The sequence below is a fragment of the Pipistrellus kuhlii genome, unplaced genomic scaffold (assembly GCF_014108245.1).
Source record: "Pipistrellus kuhlii isolate mPipKuh1 unplaced genomic scaffold, mPipKuh1.p scaffold_m20_p_3, whole genome shotgun sequence".
In the NCBI taxonomy this organism is placed as follows: Eukaryota; Metazoa; Chordata; class Mammalia; order Chiroptera; family Vespertilionidae; genus Pipistrellus; species Pipistrellus kuhlii.
The window spans coordinates 130,910,453-130,922,094 of record NW_023425529.1 but is presented as its reverse complement, the minus strand read 5'-3'; positions in this window follow the sequence as shown (position 1 = coordinate 130,922,094).

The window sequence follows — 11,642 nt, the reverse complement described above, 5'->3', positions numbered from 1 at the left end:
TCAACCAATGAATGTAAAAATAAGTGGAACAACAAATCGATGTTTCTGTCTCTAAAAACCAACTTTAAAAAAAAGGTGAATATTTGTCTAAGACAGAACTAAGTTGAAGAGAACCCATCACAAACCCACAAAAGCAATTCCATCTCAACTAAAAGACATCCCTTTCTCTAGTCTCGTGATGGCCCCTGATGCCCTGGGTATCACTACCATTACTGCATTTATCACATTTATTTTTATTATATTCCATGTTGCATTCATCTTTGTTTTCCCAGTGCAGTTTTCAACCATGCAGAATACTAAATAAAAATGTATGTTTAAATAAAGAACCTACACACACATATCAAGGACCTCTATAGACTCCAAAGCTTTAAACTAAATGTCAGAAAGAACATTATTTTAGCAATGTCTTTCAAAGGTATTAGGAAAATGTTTAAGCATAAAATGATGTTGTTGTTTTGAGATTTGCATCAAAATAACCCAGAGGGGGTGAGCATTGAGTGAAGGTATAAATGCAATCACGTTGCCATGATTTAAATAGTGGCTGAAGCTGGATCATGAGTACCTGAGGGTTCATTCTGACTATTTTTGCATATTTTTGAAATGACCATAATTTAAAAATAAATAAATAAATGTTTTGAGGAAAGGACCGTAGAAGCAGAAGTAATAACAAGCACAACTTGAACAATCAATGAAATATCAATTTTATTTTACTGTAGTTTGGATTAGGTTTGACTTTCAACTCTGAAAAACAAACAAATAACCAAAAAGCTGCTATAAAGTCACAGACCATCTTCAGTAGGCCTGTGTTACATCACTACACCAAGCAGCACTGTGACTGTGTCTGAGAACAGAGTTCAGAAAGCATGAAATAAAGACCTATGTCAGGGAACAAGTTGAAGTGTTGAGATGTGTTTTCCAAATTTGGAAAATATGGAAGTTCTGTATTTATTCTTCTTTGAGCCGACAGATACTTTTGAGAAATCAGATCATTTACAGCATTCACAACTTTTTTTTTTTTTTCATGTTTAGAACCCCTATATATATTATTAGGTGTGATCTAATGAGAAATGGAAAAGACAAATTACACAGAAAAGATGACTGAAGATATGCAAAGGCAAATTGCCCATAGTGGGTATGTATGGGGGAAGGGGGAAGCTAAAAATTCCCCTATAAAAAATAATTTTTAAAACATTTAACAAATATTTACTAGATTCCTACTGTGTGTAAAACACTGGAGGTATGGCAATAGCAAGGTCCTTCGGTGGAGTGGCTTCCCATCTGGTTGAAGTTACAATATAGGCACACATAAAATACTAACTACCTCAATAATATGCAAACGAACAAGAACAAGGAAGAGAGATCACTGTGGACTTTGATTCTTAAATTGACCCTTAAGAAAACACTAGTTTCTTCAAAACAGTAGATAGCAAGGAAAAGGAGGAAATTCCAGTCCAGAACTGGAATGGTGCTTAGTGATTTATCCAAATCACTCACTAATGAATGAATTGGTGAGAGCACTTGGTCCATGGATTGATCAAATCCAATTTTTATGTGCGTATAAAGAATTTATATAACACAGTCCAGTCTAACGCAATTGAGAGCCTCATAAATCAGTGTGACCATAAAGTCAAAAGACAGGTGACCCCTCACCCCTGACACAACGAGTGGGTAAGTAACTATCTGGGAGAAATATTTACAACAAAGTTTTAATATCCACAATCATATCATCTCAATTGTAAAAGAGAGCTTTTAAAAAAAATTGGTAAGACAAAGAGAAACCAACAGAAAACTAGGCAATGGTGGTAAGTAGGCAACTCACAAAAGAAGATAAAGTGGCTGATAAACACATGAAAAGATTTTCAACCTCATTACTACCAGGGAAGTGCAAATCAAAACAGCAATGGAAAACCATTTGCTCAACTGATGTACAAAAACGGAAAAGATTCAGCAAAGCTGTGGGGGAACTGGAAGCCTCATAACATTAGTAAATATATAACTTTGTATGGACTTTGAAAAAATACATATTTGTACAGAAGGCAATCTATAGCAACTATGAAAAGGTAAAGTTTTTATACACTTTGAAATTCCACTTTTAGGAATTAATTCCTCAAAATCACTTAGTTATGCACAAAGATAGATGTATCAGAATGTTTATTGCAGGGTTGTTTGTAATAATGAAAAAATTAGAAACTGTCTAAATATCCATCAATAAATAATGTAATGATCAAGTAAATAATTAAATAGATTCTAGTATACTCACATTATGGAATACTGTCCAGCAATTGCAACAGAAAGAAGTAGATCTGTCTGTACTAGCATAAAATGATTTTGCAAGGCATGATGAGTGAAAAAAAAATGTCACTGGTTAATGCATAAATTTATGTAAATAATTTATATGAAATATATATAGTCTAAAACTGTTAATAGTTTACTCTGCAAAGGAAAGAGAGATGGGAGGGTTATGGACGGCAGGCAAGGAGGGAGGTTGCTACTTAACCTCAAGAATAATTAACCTGCCAAAACTGGTTTGGCTCAGTGGATAGAGCGTCGGCTTGCGGACTGGTTCGATTCCAGTCAGGGGCATGTACCTTGGTTGCGGACGCATCCCCGGTTCGGGGTGTGCAGGAGGCAGCTGGTTGATGTTTCTTTCTCATCGATGTTTCTGGCTTTCTATCCCTCTCCCTTCCTTTCTGTAAAAAATCAATAGAATATATCTATATATCTATATCTATATCTATATCTATATCTATATATATTTTAAGAATAATTAACCTATCAGCATTGCTATTTTTTTTAATTTAAATAATTGCCCAAGGATATATTTTTATTGACTTTAGAGAGAGAAAGGAAGAAACACCGATTGGCTGCCTCCTGTATGTGCCCTGATGGAGGATCAAACCTGCAACCTAGGTATGTGCCCTGACTGGGAATTGAACCCACAACCTTTTGGTGTATGGGACGATGCTCCAACCAACTGAGTCACCAAACCAGGACATCAGCATTACTATTCTCAAGATGGATGTTCAAGCTGGATTTGGAAAAGGAAAAGGCACTCGAGATCTAATTGTGAACAATCATTGGGTATTGGAGAGTTCCAAAGAATTTCAGAAAAAGGGCCCCGCTGATTTCACACACACACACACACACACACACACATATATATCCCTTACTTTGGAAAAAATAATTTCAGAAAAAGGTTAGTCTATGTTTTACATAATTTAGTAAAGCCTTAGACTATCCAGATTAGGAAAAGCTGTGGGTTGCTCTGCATTAAATGGGCATTACTCAACCCTTGATTGTCCTGATGTGTAACAGTACAGGGGACAGAAAGCCACTGTCAGGACAATAAGAGACAGACAATGGTTTCCTATAGGCTAGAGGTGTCAGGCAAGGGGGCATTTTATCTCCCTATTTCTTTAATCTGTGCACAGAACATGACATGAAAAAAACTGGGCTAGATTCAGAGGAAGGACATGTGAAAATTGGTGGAAGAAATATTAATAACTTAAGATATGCTTCTTATTGCTGGGAAGTAGGAATGATTTTAAATGACTTCTAAGGAAAGTGAAAGAAGAAAGTGTCAAAGCAGGAGTGTATTTGAACATCAAGAAGACAACAATGACTACAGAAGAAATGCACACCTTAAACATAGACAGTAGAAACACTGAAATTGATAACTACTTTGCTTATCTTGGTTCAGTCATCAAGTCAAATTGAAACACAGCAAAACAAACAAAAACAAAAAACAAAAAACAAGGGAAGGTTGAGACGCAGAAGGGCAACAATTGAAGAACTAGGAAAAGATTATCAAGAGCAAAGATGTCTCATTAGAAACCGAGGTTAAGATCACTCACACCCTTGAATTCCCAATTACTAAGTACAGATGAGAAAGCTGAGCAGTGAAGAAGGCTGACAGGGGAAAAAAGAGATTCATTTGAAATATGGACTTGGAGGAGAGCTCTGTTGATTCCCTGGACCATCAGAAAGATGGACAAATGGGTCCTAGAGCAAATTAAGTCTGAAACATCGCTGGAGGCAAAAACAATAAGATTGGAGCTGTTCTGTCTCGGGTACATCAGGAGAAGGTAGGATTCTTTGGGAAACACAATGATACTGGGAAAAATAGAAGACGGCAGGAAAAGAGGAAGACCAAATATGAGATGGATTGACTTCAATACAGAAGTCATAGGCATGCAACGACAGGAGCTGATCAGGGCTGTTGAAGACAGGATTTTGCGCACATCACTCATTCAGTGTCACCAGGAGTTGGAACTGACTAAACAGCAGGTAACACACATATTCTTCAGCATTTTGCAATTCTATGCACAAAGTAGCCTACTTTCACAAATGTCTATTACCAGGGAAGGTGGCATTCATGGAATTTATTGGTCTGAAAAGAATCAAAGAATTCATTTATTCTAATACTAACCAGGGCAATAAGAGGTAATTAAAAATAATCTCATATTCCTGGAGAAAAGTCACTCATAAATAGAGAAGCCTTGTATCTACTAGTTAAAAAAAAAAATACTAGAAGTCCGATGCACAAAATTCATGCATAGGGGTGTGTGTGTTCCTCAGCCCAGCCTGCACCCTCTCCAATCTGGAACCCCTCGAGAAATGTCCGACTGCCCGTTTAAGCCCAGTCTCACTGGGATTGGGCCTAAATGGGCAGTCGGACATCCCTCTCACAATCCAGGACTGCTTGCTCCAACCACTCGCCTGCTTGCCTGCCTGATTGCCCCTGATTGCCCCTATTCTGCCTACCAGCATGATCACTCCTTAACCATTCTCCTGCCAACCTGATCAACACCTAACTAATCCCCTGCTGGCCCAATTGCCTCTAACTGCCCTCCCCTGCCGACCTGGTCTCCCTGCCAGCCTGGTATCCCCCAACTGCCCTTCCTTGCTGACCTGAACCTCCAACTGCCCTCCCCTGCAGGCCTGGTCACCCTTAACTGTCCTCCCCTGCAGGCCTGATCTCCCCTAATTGTCCTCCCCTACAGGCCTGATTGCCCACAACTGCTCTCCCTTGCAAGCCTAGTCCCTCTCAACTGCCCTCCCCTGCTGGCCTGATTGCCCACAACTGCCCTCCCCTGCCAGCCATCTTGTGTCTACTGTCTACATGGGATGGCCATCTTTGACCACATAGGGGCGGCCATCTTATGTGTTGCCGTGATGGTCAATTTGCATATTACCTCTTTATTAGATAGGATTAGAAACTGCCCTAGCCTGTTTGGTTCAGTGGATATAGCATTGGCCAGTGAACTGAAGGGCCCTGGGTTCTATTCTGGCCAAGGGCACATATCCAGGTTGTGGGCTTGATCCCCAGTGTAGGGCATGTAGGAGGCAGCCAGTCAATGATTCTCTCTCATCATTGATGTTTCTATCTCTCCTTTCCTCTCTGAAATCAATAAAACATTAAAAACAATATTAGAAACTTACAATGACTGAGTTTAGTTTCTCAATGTACTGTAAGATCTAATGCTATTGGCAGTGGCTCCTGGATAGAAATCAGCAGAATCATCAGTAAGGTGCTTGCTATATAGCCTATTACTAAGACAGTTTAGGGGAGCCGATCTTTCAATGTTCCTGCCCAATTATTTTAGTTTGGTTATATCCTTGGAAAATCTCTTTTCCCACTTATTACAGATATTTGATTATAATTGCTTTCCCCCCCTGTAAAGCATTCTATTTCACACTTGTCCTTGTTTATTTGGTAAATTGGTTTAAAGTATTTAATTATATGTCTCTAGTAATATGTCATCACTGTGTTAATTTTTAAGGAATTTACAAAAAATACAGAGGGAATAATGAATGGCAGTGCCATCTGAACCTATTACATTTAACATACAAACACACCAGCTATCCTGACATATAGCAGCATATATGTTGCACTTTATGGGATTTTAGCCCAAGTCCAGTATGTTTAAGGAGGCAAGTCACTTCTTAGGAACTCATGTTTTGCAAAGATACAGCCATTTTTATGATGGCTTGGTAAATCTCTTAAAGAAGAGGGAGAGGTTTATGACAGAAAAAGCGATAAAGCTTTAACTACATGTGTGTGGTTAACTCTTGTTTCAGCCACTCACGTTAACTTCTACTTATATTTATGGGCTTGATTGCATAATATACGAAGTTTGCAGGAAGTACCCAAAAGATAAGGTTGCATAGACAAGTTATTTAAGTTTGAAACTAAACCACAGCTCAGACTGAGAAACTAGTTTAAAGCCAATTTTGTAACAAGCGAGTACGTCATTCATTTTCTTTTAATCCCCCCCCCCCCTCGCCCCCCATCTCCTGGTTAACATTAGGCAATTAATCATTGTTTGAATGTGCAACATAATGAGTGCACAAAAAAATGCAGCTTCGGGGATTGATTAGCTGGAAAGCCAGTAAATCACATTATAAAAGTGAAGATGAACATTTGATGATATTCAAACCACCATAAGCAAATGGATGATTTGCACCTATCAGGTTGTCCCACCAGACAATGGTTTCCTTCACGAGCTTCATTCAGTAAGGAGACTCATTTCATTTGACAAATGTTACTTGATCAATAGTCCTTGCACTTGCCACAAGAAATGGCCTCTCGTGGTTAATGTGTAACTAATTATTGTTCTTCCTCTAATCGCCCACATTTTACAGTAGAAAAATACACTGTGTACACTAGTCGCCCTAAAATACTAACGTGTGTCAAATGCTGGCAGCAGACTTTCACAGTGTTATTACATTTGGCATTGTACACTGGTTAGGACATGTTTGCATCACGCTCACCCCACCACTTCAGTTCCTGCTGAACACAATAAAACATTTGTCACAATATTTAGGTCCTTAGAAAAATCAAGGACATTCTTCTTATAGAGTAAGAAAAAAACCAAAAAAGTATTACAGCCCATCATAGTGACAACAGAGTTGTCGAAGGAGTATGTCTGTGGAAGTGAAACTATTCCATTCTAACGAAGGCACGTTACCCTAAAACCTTTGTTGTGGAAAATTAAAACTAATGACATGTTCCTGCTGTAAAGCAGAATCATCTGTAAGCTCATTTCCCCGTGTGAGAGGCTGTTTATTTTCAAACGTAAAGAACTTGTCCATTTCGTAGTTTGCTTTCCCCATTCCTGCAAAAGGGCCCTCCCAGCAGCCACCTCTCTATGCCAGTAGCTGTCACGAACAATCTAGAGGAGTTCCATTATTTTCCCTGTGACAATTTAACAGATTAGACAATTTAAGAAGTATTCCTACATCGGATGGCTCTTTCTCTGAAAGCAATGTAAGATATAATGTGCCACCACGGGAAGTCTGACATGGCCTGGTGCCAGTTTTTTCTTGACCTTGAATAGGTTTTCAGTGACAACAGAGTTAACCAGTTGAGGGGGTCCCATCGCACTCTATTGTGTGAGATGGCACCTAGCAGAGCGTTTAGATTAGGCGTTGGAGGGAACAAAGCTAGGTACACTCTCTCCAGCTTCGGGTAAACAAGATTATTGTTCCCCATCCCTGCTGCTTGCAATGAATGCAATGCCGCCAAGTTAATTGCCGCCGTAATTAGGGGGAAACACACGAAATGACTCAGAAGGTGCTAATTCAGTATGGTTTGAACCTCAGAGATACTTCCCCTGTGTACAGGTGTGACGGGCTCTATTTATACCTTCTAAGTGATACGTTTAAATGTTAACATAACATAGAAAAACAGCCTTACGAGTTGAAAGGGAGCAGCCAGTGCCAGGTATATGGTCACTAGCATTCTGGCGAGGGGAGGAGAAAGTCCCACTTGGAGATTGAATGCAGTGCAAAACAACAGGCAATCGATTGAAAGGTTCCCCTTCCCAGAGCAGGCCTTGCTTGGCACACACGCTTTGCCCCACACCATTTCATAAAAGGCGCAACTTGCAAACCACCTCCACAGAAGGAGATTTCACTCTGCTGTTGAGAAAGTTCCTCGTATCTAACCAAATCGCCCGGTCTGCAGTTTAGCAATCCCATTTCCTCATGTCTTCAGCAACATCTAACATGCTACATGAACACAGTTTCTTACAACCTCAGCCGAATATCACACAATTAAAACAGGAGGAAATAAAAAGAATTTCCTTCTTTCCATGCTGTACTCATAAACTAACTGGATTCGCTGGCTGGTTTCAAATTTAAAAACAAGCTTTAGGATCCAACCATTGTTTACGTTGTGGATTCCCAGTGGCGCCTCTAACAGGAAAGTGTGGGGAAAACAGATTTCTGAACTGCCAGGAGCATTATGGTTAACAGATGAGCAGAAACATCTCATTTAGGGCTTTACCTTTTGTCCCATGCTTTTTAGACTCTACACTTTAGAGGAGATCTATGACATCTTAAAGATTGAAATCTTATTCCTCAATAAGATAGTTATTTGGACTCTTGTGAACATTAATGAAAACACAAGTAATTATAGCTTTTTGCTGCTTGGCCTAAAGTAATTTTTCTACTATAATTAGATTAGAAGAGGAACTAGGAAAGAGCTTCAATGAAATGCTGTCACAGATTCCCTCCAAAACCCGCTTGCCTGTAATTAAGGTGCATTTACAGATCTGATATTCCTTAAAAGGGACATTAACATTACAAAGACCAATTACGCATGGTCAAACAAAGGCGATCCAGATCTTCTGATCAAAGCGGTAATCTCGTTCACAAATGTTATTTTTGAAGTATCTTCAAATAGAACAAACACACATTGACTGTGTAAACAAGTATAGCTGTGGGCTAATTTGCTGTTTCCAGGATCCCATCATTTTCCCACAAGGTTCAAACTTAGTATGGCATACACTGGTTCCCATTCCAAACCCCAAACCCCCAACCTGCTGATGCTTAGCAATAATAACTATTTATTTATTTATTTATTTATTTATTTATTTATTTATTTATTTTAAAGAGAGGGGAAGGGAGAGGGAGAGAGAGAGAACATATTTACGTGAGAGAGAAACATCCATTGGTTGCCACTGGATGCCACCCCCAGTCTGGAGATTGAACCCACAACCTGAGTATGTGCCCAAAACAAGAATCGAACCCGAGACCTTTCATTGTACAGGCCGACACTCCAACCAACTGTGCTACGCTGGCCATGGCAAGAATAAAAAACTTTTAAGAGGAAAAAATTCCAAATATCATCTTCAGTGTTAAAACTGTTACATTTTTTTAACATAACCTTATTCATTTACCAAAGTTGCTTGTTTTTCAAAAGATCAACAAGCTTTTTTAATATCTCTTGCCACTTCCTTCTATTCAAAGTGATAAATAGCAAGGAACTACGACCAAGATTATTCTAACCAGAAAAACGCTCATTGAAGGTAAGATAAAGAGCTTCACAAACAAGAAAAACATGAAATGTTAAAGGATCTTCTAGAGGAAAAAGGAGGAGGAGGAAGAGGAAGAGGAGGAAATATGGACAATAAAATGGCAACAAATATATATCTATCAATAACTGAATCTAAAAATCAAAATAAACAAACAAGAAAATAAATGAACAAAATAAACTGGTGAATAAAATCAAATCAGAAGCATAGAAGCATGGAACAGACTAATGAATCTCAAAGGGAAGGGGGAGGGGGCAGGAAGAGATTAACCAAAGATCTTACCTGTGGACACAGACAGTAAGATGGTGAAGACCTGGGCGGGTTGGGAACTGGGTGGAGGGAGGCAACTGGGGAAGGGGGGACAACTGTAATACTCTCAAGGATAAAGATTTTTTTTTAAAAAAGAATCAGATTATAAAGAGAATAAAATAAATTTAGAAAAGATCAACAAGCTTTTTAAATGCTCAAAGGAAAAAAAGCAAAGATAATAGTTAAGTGAAAGGATACTCATTGGGTTTAAGAAAATCTGAATTTGAAAAAAAACAGCAACTCAGGGACATGGACAACAGTGTGGTGATTGTGGTGGGAGGGGTGCGGGTGGAGGCGGGTATGGGAGGATAAGTGGTGATGAAAAAAATATTTTAAATAAAAAATAAATAAAATAAAAGTGTAAAAAAAACCAAGAAAAATCTGAATTTGAGTTTGATCTTCCTCTTACTGTAAGGCATTAAGCAAATTCCTTAAACATTCTAGACATTTCTCAGAGTACGTAAGATAAGAATAGCAGCACTTCCCCAAACCAGGTGGTGTTGAGGCCAAATTCACCTCAGGACAGAAAACAATCACGAGGTATGTTCATTTAAATAAGAATATACATATTTTAAACCTCACAGTATCTCTGGTTAAATGTCCTTGGTGGTCCCAAAAAAGAAAAAGAAAAAACCTTATTGTGACACCTACAACAGCAGCTTATGCCAAATGTGCCTTGTGAAGCTAGTTCTGTGGCTGGAGAAAGTTAAGTGAGTTTTTTTTCTAAAGGGCTCCTCTGACCCATTTCAATCTCCAAGAGAAGCATGGTGGCATGAAACCTATTTGGCTGGAGAGCTGCTTTATCCTGAGGCTGTTGGGGGACTAGCATTGTAAAAAAAATTGGTAATTGTTACCCTCTGACGTGCTAGTGATTTGGTTGGGTAGAGAGCATTTAGATGCTCAAGCAAATGTACTTTTTAGTCGATACTGTTTGGTACAAATGAACAGTTATTAGCAGCGGTGTTCTAAGATAAATAATTTGCAAAATTTGTCACTTAGAGACAATATCTTTAGCAGCTTCATCACTTATAACCGGAGTGACATTTGCTAAGTGCCAAGTCTAAAAATTCCCATCTGTAAAACAGAGATAATATTTACTGCAGAAGTTATGGCCAAAATAAAATAAGTGTAGTTAGCACAGTGAGCTTAATAGATGGTAGATTCGCTGAAACTGGTTTTGCTCAGTGGTTAGAGCATCTGTCTGCGGACTGAAAGGTCCCAGGTTCGATTCCAGTCAAGGGCATGTACCTTGGCTGTGGGCACATCCCCGGTGGGGGGTGTCCAGGAGGCAGCTGGTTGATGTTTCTCTCTCATCGATGTTTCTAGCTCTCTATCCCTCTTCCTTCCTCTCTGTAAAAAATCAATAAAATATATATTTTTAAAAAATAGATGGTAGATTCAACCTTATAGTTTTTTTTCAGAAATGTCTAGGCTTAAAGAATGACCTTCTCTAGATCACATGACAACTTGTGACATTGTTAGAAAGGGACCAGAACATTGGAAACAACTGTTGTTTGAATTCACGTCTATCAAAATTCTAGAACAGATTATTAGAGAGGATTTGTAGGAAGAAAAGTAGTAATTACTATGGACCAATGTTTCAAAACAAATAAATTTAACTAAACTAAAACAAGCCTTTTCCACATCCATCATGCTAGCAGATTTGTAGCCATGGGGCATGCCAGAGGGATGAGAAAAAAATTTCTTTAGTTGTTCTTGAGGATAAGATGGTTCTAGGTTTAATTAGCTCAATTCAGCAAGATTTTATTTATAGCTTTTGAGGGGAAAACTGTCTAGAGAGAGTGATAGATTTCAACTTCCAAGGAAATGGTTCGAAGTTAAAATCACAGGATTCTCCTTGAACAACATTGTAATCGATGACTTGGAGGAAGATATGGAGTCATAAAAGATCCAAGTTGGGAGAAAATGCTGGTGGCAAAGTCAGGAATCCAGCAGGCTACAGTGATGCATAGAAATTTAAAATGATACTTGAGGGAGGAAAAAAAAACCACT